Source organism: Lathyrus oleraceus, chromosome 5 (genome assembly GCF_024323335.1).
Source record: "Lathyrus oleraceus cultivar Zhongwan6 chromosome 5, CAAS_Psat_ZW6_1.0, whole genome shotgun sequence".
In the NCBI taxonomy this organism is placed as follows: Eukaryota; Viridiplantae; Streptophyta; class Magnoliopsida; order Fabales; family Fabaceae; genus Lathyrus; species Lathyrus oleraceus.
This window is the reverse complement of record NC_066583.1, coordinates 156,279,179-156,293,070: the sequence shown is the minus strand read 5'-3', so window position 1 is coordinate 156,293,070 and position 13,892 is coordinate 156,279,179.

Sequence of the window (13,892 nt, the reverse complement as noted above, 5' to 3'; positions counted from 1 at the left end):
GAGTTTTCTCCCATTGATAATGAAAAGCCTCAGTGCTATTGTTTAAAATTGAATCCACCAACTTTTGGAAATCTTTTAGCCGAACTACGGCGTTTTGATCCTTACCTTTGATGGAAGGTACGTAGGCAACGGGTTCATCCGTTCAAACCCAATAAAAAATTGTACATTCTTTTCTCATCATCCCAATCATGTTTGCACAATAAATATCTTATAACAAATAACAATTTTATACAACAAGTGTGAAAAGGGCTCCCTAGGAGTACCTAGGACGTAGTGGGTGCCTAACACCTTCCCATTGCGTAATTTACCCCTTACCCAGACTCTTTGATCTTTTTATTAGTTTTCTACGTGTAAAACTTCTTAGGCTTTTGTTCGCTTTTTAGCCAGTCCTTTGGATAAATAAAAGTGCGGTGGCGACTCGAAAATTCATTGTATGCTTTGCTTATGGTTTAATCGATAAATCATATAGCGACGAATACACCGCTACAGTGAGTATCAAAGCACCGCCTGAAAAGGCTCTCTTAACAACATATGGACCTTCATAATTTGGAGTCCACTTGCCCCTGGAATCGGGCGCGAAAGACAAGACTTTCTTGAGCACAAGGTCACCTTCTCGGAACACACGAGGCTTGACCTTCTTATCAAAAGCTTTCTTCATTCTCTGCTGATATAACTGACCATGGCACATGGCAGTCAATCTCTTCTCTTCAATCAAATTCAACTGGTCATAACGACTTTGAACCCACTCAGCATCAGTTAACTTGGCTTCCATCAAGACTCTCATTGACGGGATCTCCACCTCTACTGGGAGCACAACCTCCATGCCATAAACAAGAGAGAAAGGGGTTGCCCCTGTTGAAGTATGGACGGATGTACGATATCCATGCAAAGCGAATGGCAGCATCTCGTGCCAATCTTTGTACGTGACAACCATCTTCTGGATAATTTTCTTGATATTCTTGTTAGCAGCTTCGACATCCCCATTCATCTTGGGTCTGTAAGGAGAAAATTATGATGTGCAATCTTGAACTCACTACACAGTTCCTTCATCATCTTGTTGTTCAAGTTAAATCCATTATCAGTAATGATCTTATCTGGAACACCATAGCGGCATATAAGTTGATTCTTGATAAACTTTACGACCACCTGCCTGGTCACATTTGCGTACGATGCCGCTTCAACCCACTTGGTGAAGTAATCAATTTCTACGAGAATAAATCTGTGTCTATTGGACGCTTTCGGCTCTATCATGCCAATCATGTCAATTCCCCACATGGAGAAGGGCCATGGTGATGAAATCACATTCAGAAGTGTCGGAGGAATATGAATCTTATCCGCGTAAATCTGACACTTGTGGCATCTCTTCACATATTTGCAGCAGTCAGACTCCATTGTCAGCCAATAGTAGCCTGCTCTCAACATCTTTCTAGCCATGGCATGTCCATTGGAATGAGTACCAAATGAACCCTCGTGGACCTCAGTCATTAACAAGTCTGCTTCGTGTCTATCCACGCATCTGAGCAGAACCATGTCAAAATTTCTCTTATAAAGCACTTCACCATTGAGGTAGAAACTGCCTGATAATCTCCTCAAGGTCTTCCTATCTTTCGTAGATGCCCCAGGAGGGTAAACCTGGTTCTGAAGGAAACATTTAATGTCATAATACCATGGCTTATCATCTTTCACTTCTTCAACTGCAAACATATGAGCTGGTATGTCCAAGCGCATTACAGTGATATTGGGAACTTCATTCCACAGTTTAACCATAATCATTGAAGCAAGCGTAGCAAGAGCATCTGCCATCTGATTCTCATCTCGAGGAATATGGTGAAAGTCAACCTCAGTAAAGAACGTTGAAATCCTCCTCGCATAATCTTTATACGGAATGAGACCAGGCTGATTTATTTCCCATTCACCCTTGATCTGATTAACAACGAGGGCCGAATCACCATATACATCAAGATGCTTGATCCTAAGGTCAATGCATTCCTCCAATCCCATAATGCAGGCCTCATACTCAGCCATATCATTCGTGCATTTGAAAGTTAACCTTGCTGTAAAAGGAATATGTGTGCCCTGAATAGTAATAATCACTGCCCCTATACCATTTCCATACTGATTTACAGCGCCATCAAATACCATACTCCATCGGGAACCAGGCTCTGGCCCTTCATCGAGTGTAGGCTCATCGCAATCTTTCATTTTCAAATACAGAATCTCCTCATCTGGGAAGTCATACTGAACTGACTGATAATCTTCGATTGGCTGGTGTGCTAAGTGGTCAGCCAAGATACTACCTTTGATAGCTTTTTGAACTCGATACTTAATATCATAGATAACAACATCTGCCAACGGGAAATCCTCCCAGTTAAAGCAGGCTTCTCAAATATATATTTGATTGGATCCATTCTGGATATCAACCAAGTCGTATGATTTAACATATACTGGCGCAAGCGCTTAGCTGCCCAAGCCAAAGCACAACATGTCTTCTCAAGCATTGAGTATCGAGACTCACAATCAGTGAACTTTTTACTTAAGTAGTAGATAGCATATTCTTTCTTCCCTTATTCATCTTGCTGACCCAGGACACAACCCATTGAATCTTCAAGAACAGTCAGATACATGATCAATGGTCTTCCTTCCACAGGTGGAGACAGAATCGGAGGCTCAGACAGATACTCTTTTATATTGTCAAAGGATTTTTGGCAATCCTCAGTCCAATCATGAGACTGGTCTTTCCGGAGGATCTTGAATATCGACGCACATGTGGCAGTCATGTGGGATACGAATCTAGAAATATAATTCAAGCGGCCAAGAAAACCTCGGACTTGCTTCTCAGTTTTGGGCGCAGGCATCTCTTGTATTGCTTTGACCTTTGCAGGATCAACCTCAATACCTCTTTTACTGACAATAAATCCCAATAACTTGCCGGAACGGACTCCAAATGTACACTTGTTGGGATTCAAACGGAGCTTATACTTCCTCAAATGCTGAAAAAGCTTCAACAAGTGCTCTACATGTTCAATTTCCGTTCTTGACTTAGCAATCATATCATCAACATATACCTCAATCTCCTTGTGCATTATATCATGAAATAAGGTAGTCATAGCTCGTTGATACGTGGCTTCGGCGTTCTTCAAACCAAAGGGCATCACTCGATAACAGAATGATCCCCAAGGTGTGATGAATGTTATCTTCTCCATATCCTCGGGTGCCATCTTAATCTGATTATATCCGGAAAATCCGTCCATAAATGAGAAGACTTTGAATTTAGTTGTATTGTCTACCAACATATCAATATGTGGTAGAGGGAAATTATCTTTCGGACTAGCTTTATTCAAATCTCTATAATCCACACACATCCGGACCTTTCCATCTTTCTTAGGCACGGGCACAATATTGGCCATCCATTGAGGATACGTAGAAGTCACCAGAAACCCCGCATCAATTTGCTTTTGAACTTCCTCTTTGATCTTCACTGCCATATCAGGATGAGTTCTTCTGAGCTTCTGCTTCACAGGCACGTACTCAGGTTTCAAAGGCAAGAAATGTTGCACAATATCAGTATCTAGACCGGGCATGTCTTCATATGACCAGGCGAAGACATCAACATATTCTCGTAGCAATTCAATCAACCCCTTCTTAACAGATTCTTCCAGGAGTGCCCCAATCTTCACTTCTCGCACACAATCCTCAGACCCCAAGTTGTCTGTTTCCAGATTCTCGAGATACGGCTGAATGATCTTCTCTTCATGCTCAAGTAGACGGGTAATCTCATCAGGAATCTCTTCAACATCATCTTCTTCCGCCTCAAATACAGGGAATTCAAAATTGGGAGATGGTGTTGGATCATTATGTTCAATGGGTTTGATCAACCTGCATAATGATTTTGGATATGAAAAGCTTTAGAATTTAAACAAGGCAAATTATTATGCAGATGAAAATATTGATTTTATTCTTTTTTAGGGTTTTATGTGATCACCGATTTCATGCAAAAAGCAAAAAGGGAAAATAATTTGGAAAAACAAACATTTAACATGAATTTGTTGAATGAAAATATCATTGTATTTATGTTGCCAACAATGTCATCACTCCTCCTTTTGGCATGGGAGTAGGGTTTTTAAACAAAGTGATCATTACGTTGACTTGTGGATAACTGTAGGAACATCCACAACGACCCAATTGTTGCAGATCCCTCCAGGGATAACGAAATTGTCAGAATCCTCTGCATCCTCTTCCAAGACAGCAGCAGCTTCCTCATCCTGACCGGTGTGGATAAAACCTCCACTCTTGAATATCCCTTACGCGTTGAAGACCCCAGAAGAAAAGCCAATGCCAGCCCGGGACTTGTTGTCTTCCAACTCAATCATTTTCCCTAATCCAGCAGTTGCACCACACTCGATGGCCAACTTCGCATCTCTATAGGAAGAAAATTGAAGGAGTTCTCTTCTCAACAGGTTCAGCTATAGATAAAGCTTGGAAAGGAGTTCCAACTTCATCCTCAGTATCTATATACGAGAAGGAAGACAAGTGGCTAACCAGGAGAGCCTTTTCTCCCCCTACCACTACCAGTTTCTTATTTTTCACAAATTTCAGCTTCTGGTGTAGGGTGGATATCACGACGCCCGCCTCGTGAATCCATGGTCTACCTAAGAGACAGATGTACGATGGGTGGATGTCCATAACCTAGAAGGTAATCTGGAAATCACTTGGTCCAATATTGATTGGGCGTTCAACTTCCCCAATCATAGTCTTTCGATACCCATCGAAAGCTTTCACAACAACTCCACTTTGCCTCATGGGAGGCCCTTGATATGCTAGTTTCGAGAGAGTGGATTTCAGCAATACATTCAGGGATGACCCAGTGTCCACCAGCACATTGGACATGGCGTCGTCTTTACAGTTCATGGAGATGTGTAATGCCAAGTTGTGGTCTCTTCCCTCCTCAGGGAGATCAGAGTCACAAAAGCTCAAATTGTTACAAGCGGTAATGTTTACAACAATGCTATCGAATTGCTCTATTGTGACATCATGATCTACATATGCCACATCCAAAACTTTCTGCAGAGCCTCTCTATATGGTTTTGAACTCAGAAGTAATGATAACACGGATATCTTGGATGGCGTTTGTAGAAGCTGGTCTACAACATTGTACTCACTCTTCTTAATGAGCCTTAGCATCTCATCACAGTCTTCTTTCTCATTGCCACTAGGGCCGACAGAAGTAGGAGTTTTCAGTACAGAGGAGGGATTAACAGTAAGTGCCGGATTCGGAGAATTCACCGCTTTCCCAATCGGGCGTTCAACAAAATCAGCATTAGCTTGAGGCTTCGGTATTACTGAAAACACACGACCGCTACGGGTCAAACCACTTACATCTGCAATATTCACAACAGAGGAGGATGGCAAAGTCACCTCTTTCCCATCTTTTACAGCAACAACATTGTAACAAAAGGGAATTGCCTTTTCGGAAGAATATGGCACAAGACCGGCAGGTTTAATGATCAAGGAAGGAGAAACCTTCTGCTTGCTACCATTGTATTTAATGATAACAGGTTCGGGCATCCGGAACACTGGGGAAATTACGTTGACCTCAGGCTCATCTTCGTCAACATTCCTATTCTAAAGAATCTCAATGACCCCTTCATCCAGCATTTCCTGAAGATCTTTACGCGCCTGGCGACAACCCAATCGGTTAACAGAGTATATCCGACATCTATCATGATCGTGCTCATAGTGACTGTAATCACACAGCAAATGGTGCAACTCGACCAGAGACTGTCGAATATGACTAACATATTTGACCTTGTATTTGCCAGGGCAACCCTGGACCATGTTGACAGATTTCCCATGCTCGGGCAATGGGTTCTTCTTCACGTTAGGACCTACGTCCTCGAAACACAAAATGCCACACCTCACAAGGTCTTGAACCTTGGTCTTCAAAGGGTAGCAATTTTCCACGTCGTGGCCGGGAGCACCCGAATGATAAACACAATGCAATTCGGGCTTATACCACCACTGAGGGTTAGCAGGTATAACCGGTGGGTCTCTCGGAGTAATCAGCTTCCTCTCTATTAAAGAAGGGTATAACTCTGCGTACGACATCGGAATAGGATCAAAAGTGACCTTTTTCCTCTCGTAACTCGTGCTGCTTTGATAACTGTTTCGAGGCTGGTAGGCCTGCTGTTGCGGACGGTGTTGTTGTTGCTGATATTGCTGATGTGGTTGCTGATTGTTGCTATGTTGGTGATACTGCTGATTATCTCTGAAAACAGGTGCTATATGAGCCACCTGGTGCTGGTTACTGGCGGGACGCACAATCTTCCTCCTCACAGAGGGTCTCCTAGGCTTTTCATGAGAGGTCACAACATGTGCCTCTCCATCTTTCTTCTTTGCAAACGCCCCATAACGTTTGGCAGAAGAGCCTTCTTCCTTGGTTAGACGTCCTTCTCTAACCCCTTCTTTTAACCGCATCCCCATATTCACCATCTCGGTGAAGTCAGAAGGAGCGCTAGCAATCATCCGCTCATAATAGAATGAACTCAAGGTCTTCAAAAAGATCTTGGTCATTTCCTTCTCTTCTAGTGGAGGCACGATCTGTGCTGCCACCTCTGGGCATACTCTTTGAATGTTTCCTTGTCCTTCTGGGACATGGCCCTCAACTGATCCCTATCGGGAGCCATATCCACATTATATTTGTATTGCTTGACGAAGGCCTCGCCAAGGTCGTTGAAGGATCGGATGTTCGCACTGTCTAACCCCATGTACCATCTCAGGGCAGCACCGGATAAACTGTCCTGAAAGTAGTGGATGAGCAACTGGTTGTTATCAGTCTGAGTAGACATCTTCCTGGCATACATGACCAGGTGGCTGAGAGGACAAGTATTTCCTTTGTATTTTTCAAAGTCAGGGACCTTGAATTTCACATGAATCTTCACGTTTGGGACTAAGCAGAGATCGGCAGCAGACTTGCCAAAAAGATCCTTTCCTCTAAGAGTCTTCAATTCCTTGCGAAGCTCAAGAAATTGATCATTCATAGCGTCCATCTTCTCATAGACGGCTCAGAATGATAGATGGTGTCGTCTACCCTAGGCATGGTATGCACGACAGGAGGAGGAACGACGAGGACCGGGCTAGATGCCATCATAGAAGCAAAAGTTGGAGCAGGACCCTTAGGCATGAAATTGGGGGGCATCCCCCACGGAAACCCGGTTTGCATGGCTGTAGGAGCAAAATGTGCACTGGCTGCAGGCACAGTTGAGGAGACAATCTCAGAGATGACTGTCCTCTGGGGAGGAGTTGAAGGCGTCGGAGAAGACTGGCTCTGGGCAGCCAGGAATGATTCCATCAAAGCACTCAGTCTAGCCACTTCCTCTTTGAGTTCACGGTTCTCTTGCTCTAGTTGATCCATTAGTCTTGAAGTGTTGGCTCTAGTGTAGTACCGGTGAGTCAGCTTGTCTTCAAAATAAATGAAGAACACAGAATTATCCCACAGGACAAGAGACCGGAAACAAAACCTGCTTATGCACATGATGCATGCAATGCTTGTGCACATGATTTGTTTTTATATTTCAAAGGAACTCTAGGGTTTTACTTGCAAATTTTGGAATCAGTAAATATTTATCGCATATAGAGATATCTCATAAAATAATATCAGGGAAAAGAAGTACAACATTGTCAATCATGTACAAGAGGAAAGGAAAATGATCATCCTATGGATCCCTAGAAACAATCATCTAAGGCTCGGGACACAGGAAGATAAGATGCACGAAGTCTCTTTACTTCCTCCTCATACGCTGCCTCCATATCTGCCTTCTCTTTGGCGAGTCGATCGTACTTCCTCTTCCAAAACCGGGAAGACTGAGGAAGTAGAAAAGTCCATGCATCATTAGGATCATCAATAACCTGATGCTCAAGGAACTCTATCAAAGCGTCCTTCTCCTTAATCTGCTGAAGCAACTCTTCACGTTCACGGATCCAGGCACGTGATAGGTCTTCGTCTCTCAACTCCTCTACTCCTTGATTAGGGAGGGTTGAAGGCCCAACCACAATCAAAGGTGTAGGTTTCGGATATTCGTAAGGCATGAGATACTCAGACGCTCTCTTTCTTACCCAAGCCGTGTAAGGTTCCAAAGCGATGCAATTCTTAGGACCCAACTCCTTCCTTCCTTTCTTATGAATCTTGCGCCAAGCATGGACCATCCTAGCTTTCAAGCCTTGGGGATCTTTACCCTCCTGAAAAAACACACCCTCTAACAAAATTTTATTAGGTTTATCCTTTAGGGGGAACCCAAGCTGACGACGTGCCAAAACAGGGTTGTAGTTAATCCCACCACATGTACCAAGAAGAGGCACATTGGAGAATTCACCACAAGAGTCAATAATCTGCACACCATCATACACACGGTTATACCAAGAGATATCATCATTAGCGAGAGACATGAGTCTCGTGGACCACCGTAGACATCCCTTGTTCTCCTTGAAAGCGACTGTCTGAGGTAAGTGAGAAATAAACCACTTATACAACAGAGGCAAACATCACACAATGGCGACTCCACCCTTTGCATTCCTCATATGCAAAGAGAAATAAGTATCACCCAATAGAGTCGAAACAGGATTAAGATTAGAAAAGATCCTAATAGCGTTCACATCCACAAACTTGTCGATGTTGGGGAACAATACCAATCCATAGATGAGAAGCACAAATATGGCTTCAAAAGCATCCTCACTCATGGCCTTCCCATAGATAGTAGCTTGAGCAATGAGGAACTCAGAAGGGAGACCTTGAATTCCACCTTTGGTAGTCATATGAGAACCGACCAGAGGTTCATCTATGTGTAACATGTCAGCTATCTCTTGAGAAGTAGGAATACTCTCCAAGCCACTGAACGGAAACTGATCCAGAATAGGTATACCCACAAGATAAGCATACTCCTCAAGGGTAGGCAGAAGCTGAAAGTCCGGAAACGTGAAGCAATGGTACAAGGGATCATAAAACTGCACCAATACACTCATCAACCCTTCATCCACCTGAGTAGTCAGAAGAGGAAGAAGCTTCCCAAAACTAGCTTTGAAACCCAAGGGATCTAGTACATAGGATGTCAGATTCCTTAACTCTTTTAAATCTGGTTGTCTGGAGCTGTACTTCTTTGTATTCCTTCTTTATCTTTCCATGTCTGAAAATTTTGCAAATAAACCCCTTAAGTTCCTTGAAAATTTCCTTTATTATTGATGATATGGATGCAAATGAGTGCATGAATGCATGAATGCAACAAACACACTCAAGGATCAAGCAAAGCACACCAATCAAAGGTCATGGGATGGATCATCTTATCCTTAATATCAATCATCCATTTTGGTGGATTATGGTTTACACATTATCAACACCCAAGTTCCATTGATATTAAGGATACATGAACGGATCAACCATGAATCAAGGGTTTGTTGCAAGTCACGAGCATGGAGTCTCGGTTAAGAACCACCCAAAGGGAATGTACTAGGGTTTGAACCTGCCAAACATGTTCTACAAGAGGTTCCCATAGTCATCATCCCATCTTTCGGATATTATCGGAGAAACGACTACTCGTATTCCAAAAATATTCTCAAGAGAGACTCTTATGAGTGTAGTATCGCGTAACAATCGTATCAAATCTTACACTTGAACGACTTTCGCACTACATCCTAAGAATAGGCCAAGATGAGCTTGGTAAACTAAGGTCCTTGGCTTCTAAGGTCTATATTGGAAAGAGTAATGTCCAACCACAACTTACTTGTGTGACATTATTGATCCCAACATGACCTCCACCAAGTGAATGGACTTGCAAGTCAACTTGCTAAGGAATCCCAAATTGCACAAAAATATGTCACAAGATAATACAATACAACAAGCATGAAAAGTTGCCAAAACCCACTAGGCAATTATCCCCAGTAGAGTCGCCACTTTTCTGTAGCGGGGTATTCGTTACCATTAGAGATATTGACTAAATCCAAGGTAAATCATACAAAAAGATTCGCCACCGCACTTCTATTTATCCAAAGGAATGGTTAGAAAGCGAACAAAAACCTGATAGTTTTAACAAAAACTAGTAAAAGAAACAGAGATCTGGGTAAGGGGGTTGGTTATGCAATGGGAAGGTGTTAGGCACCCAAAACATCCTAGGTACTCCTAGGGAGCCATTTTCATACTTGTGAAGGTTGTTGTCTTGTGAAAAATTTGTTTGTGCAAACATGATTGAAGAGATGAGAAGAGAATATACAAGTTTATTTACATTTTTTTTTGTGTTTGGATGGATAAAACCCATTGCCTACGTACCATCTTATAAAAAGATTAGGATCAAAACCTCGTAGTTCGGGGTAAAAGTCTCAAAATGAGTTGGTGAATTGATTGGTCCAAAAGCCTTAAGGTTTTTTGTTATCAAAGGGAGAAAACTCAACCAAACCACAAATCCACCATGTGAGGATAGCTTCAACATGCTAGTGAGGGGTTAACCCTATAATAAGCATGGAAGACTCATTGTCCATCACTAAGGATATAGGTGAGTATTACATCTACCACAAGGATAACTAAAACCTAATAGCTAAAGGTGATGGAAAATTTGATTAAGAAAGTGTCCATTGGAACCATAAAAGATACTTGAATGGGTTATATTTACCAATTAGAAGTATATACAAAATAGTCAAAGTTGACTTAAAGATTCAATTAAAAATAAGTGTTATGAAAAGAAATTTTGAAAATCAAAAGCATAAGGCTTAGGTTTCTAATGTTTGAAAACAAAGGTTAAATGTTTGCACAAAGAGTTTTGGCTTGGGTTAGAATGGAGAGAAGAAGAAGAAGGGCTAAGTCCTAAGTAAAACAAAAAGAGAAGGGAAGAAGAAACAAAACCACAATGGAGTTCCTCTCTTGGGATCATATTGATGATCCAAGTAGCTCCCACCCTTTGGAATAAGAAATCACAAAGAATAAGCAATCAAACAAGTCTCTTAAGAGATCCTCAATGTATCTTGTGTCTTTCACTTTGGATGAACATGGCAATGGTCCTCCAATTAAGCTCAAGTAGAATTCCCTAGCACAAAAGCACACACATCAAAAGTTCCATGAAGTAAAACAAGAATGGACAAGAGTGAGTTTAGAGATTTGGTTCTTCTAGTCCATCTTCATCATTAAGATCCTCTACTCCAATTTTGCATAAGGAAAGTCCTAGAAACTAAGTCCAATTCTCCATTTCTTTGCATAGGGAAAGTCCTAGAAACTAAGTCCATTTCTTTGCATTTGGTTCACAACAATCAAAACAAAACACAAGCATAATAATATATACACAATTATGTGCTAAAGTAAGCAAAAGGCAAAAGGGCATTAACATAAACATGTGCTCAAATGAGCAAAGAGAAAAGCAAATGGATAATATGTGCAAGAATAGTAAATTGCATAAAAGTAAATTGCATAAAGTAAATTGCATAAAGTAAATGTTACTTGTCAATAGTTAGTGTGCCATAAGGCAAATTTAGCGCTATGTTAAGCAATCGTAATTGGACTTATGTAGAAGTCACAACTATCTGAGGCCGGTCAATAATAATGTAGGCACCAAACACAAGTTAGGAGTCTTGATTAGTGAATCAAGTCCCAACAACTTGCCATGCCAAAAAGGAGAAGAGAATTGATCTTGTATTGGTTTAAGCCTTTTGCATGATTTAGAAGACAACCTATCCTTAATGCAAAGCCATTCACTTGATCAATTGATCAAGATGAATTAGATTTGAATCAAGGAAGGTTAAATCCCTCTAATCAATGCTAACTTATCAACCTTCAACTCATTGATCAAAAAGAAAAAGAAGTAGAAGAAGGAGATGAATAAGAGAAATGGAAATGACAAAATGGTAAAAGAAATAACTGCATTAAATGAAACATCATGTACCAATCCTCATATGTTGACCAATAACATTGAAAGTCAAAGTCAAACAATCAAAAACAGAAGTGAGATGAAGATTGGAAGTCAAGAAATGAATAAACTATATTTGGCATTTTTTAATATAAGAAATAAACTTGAATTAAAATAAATGCAAAGTTCAAACTTCAAAATCACTTCAAATCAACCTTGAAAGGTCCAAGTGATTTATCCTAAGTCCAACAAGGTCAAACAAAGTTTGACAAAAAATTTCAGCATTTTTAGAAGACAGAAACTATTTTTAATCAATTAAAAATGAATAAAAATAACCTAATTGAACTAAAATCTCAAATAAATCTCAAATCAATTCAAAAATTAATGAGAATATTTTTCATAGATCCATCATCATTCAAATAGGTTAGGAAAATATTTTTGTATTTTTTTGAATACTAAAAACTATTTAAAATGAATTAAAAATAACCAGAAAAGAGAAAATTCACAAAAAATATCAAATGGCAAAATCAAAAATATTTAAAATCAAATATAGAAACTAGAAATTATTTGGGAAATAATGCAATTGGTCCCATAATTTTTGGATTAAAAATGAGAGAGATATGATTTTTTGAAATAAAAGGAATTTAAGAAAATAAAAACAGAAATTATAAAATACAAAAAAAGGAGGAGCGTTGGATTTGAGCTCATTAATTGAGCTGGCAGATCACACGCTCCTAAGGCGCGCGCCTATGGTGGTCTCTGGTCAATGCGTGCGCATGGGAAAGAATTAAAAGTCATAACAATGAATGATCCTGATTGAATCTGGAAAATGGATCAAACGGTCCAGATTTAAACTGGACATGATGAAGCCACCTGAGCCACCGTCTTCTCCGATGAGCTTCCAGATTCCGGCCAAAATGCAGAAACTCAAAAGGCAACCAAAACGTGCGATCTATACATCAATAGAAAGCTGGGATGATGTACATCATCCCTATACCATCCATTTTCATTCTAGATCTCTATGATTTGAGAAATCAGAAGTTGAAAAATATGGTGTTCATCATGGACTCAATGAATTGCAAAAATTAAAAGCATAAACATGATTCCTCCATTGAGAGGACTTCAGCCAACACAAAACCACAGCCAATAGGTCAAAGGATTAGGAGAATCGAAGAAAATACCAGTTGGAAGGTAAGCTTGAGTTCTGGTGATTTGAGCTTGAAACCTTGCTTGCTTTATCAAAACAGAAGTTCAATGAAGTGTATAATGAAGGTCTAGAAGCATTAGATCTAAGAATTCAACCAGATGAAGCTGAATTCTAGATCTGAATTTTTTTGAAGAAAATGCAATTGCTTCTTTAGTGATGGTTAGGGAATGATTTCAACAGCATTTCAAGTTGAATTGTGTGTCCAAAATGGAGGGAATGAAGTCTCTATTTATAGAGGAATTGGCAAGGAAAGTGTGAGATGATCCGTGTGCATGAATTTAGACACCACTTGCATGGGCTTGCATGATCATGCACAAGGCCCAAAAGCAATGCCAAATGCAAGCTGAGTTTAAATGCCAAGGGTTTGGACGTGTAATTTGCTCTGAATTGGCTTGTGCAGCAAGATTTCAACATGAATTCCACAATTGAACCTAATCATTCATCTCTTCGAAAATACCATTTAGAACCTCCAAGCTTAAGAACATGTTTTCTTTCGGAACCATCTCCATTTGACCAACACATCAAAAGTTAGGTCTCAGTGCATTTCAAAATAGTCAGATGAATTGACTGATCAACTTCTCAAGTCCATGCCTCCTATCTTGATGAATTGATGATTGAGGATACTTAAATAAGTTCAAACATGCATGAAATGAAGAGTTAAAGAACTTCCCTTGATTGTATTTGACCATGGGCTGAGGTTGCTTCATGAGCAAGGCATTGTGGTGCACAGATGGATTAGGGTTTCCTTGAAGAACAAGACCTCAAACCCTTTGACTTGCTTTGATCAAAATGATGAATTGAGATGCTAG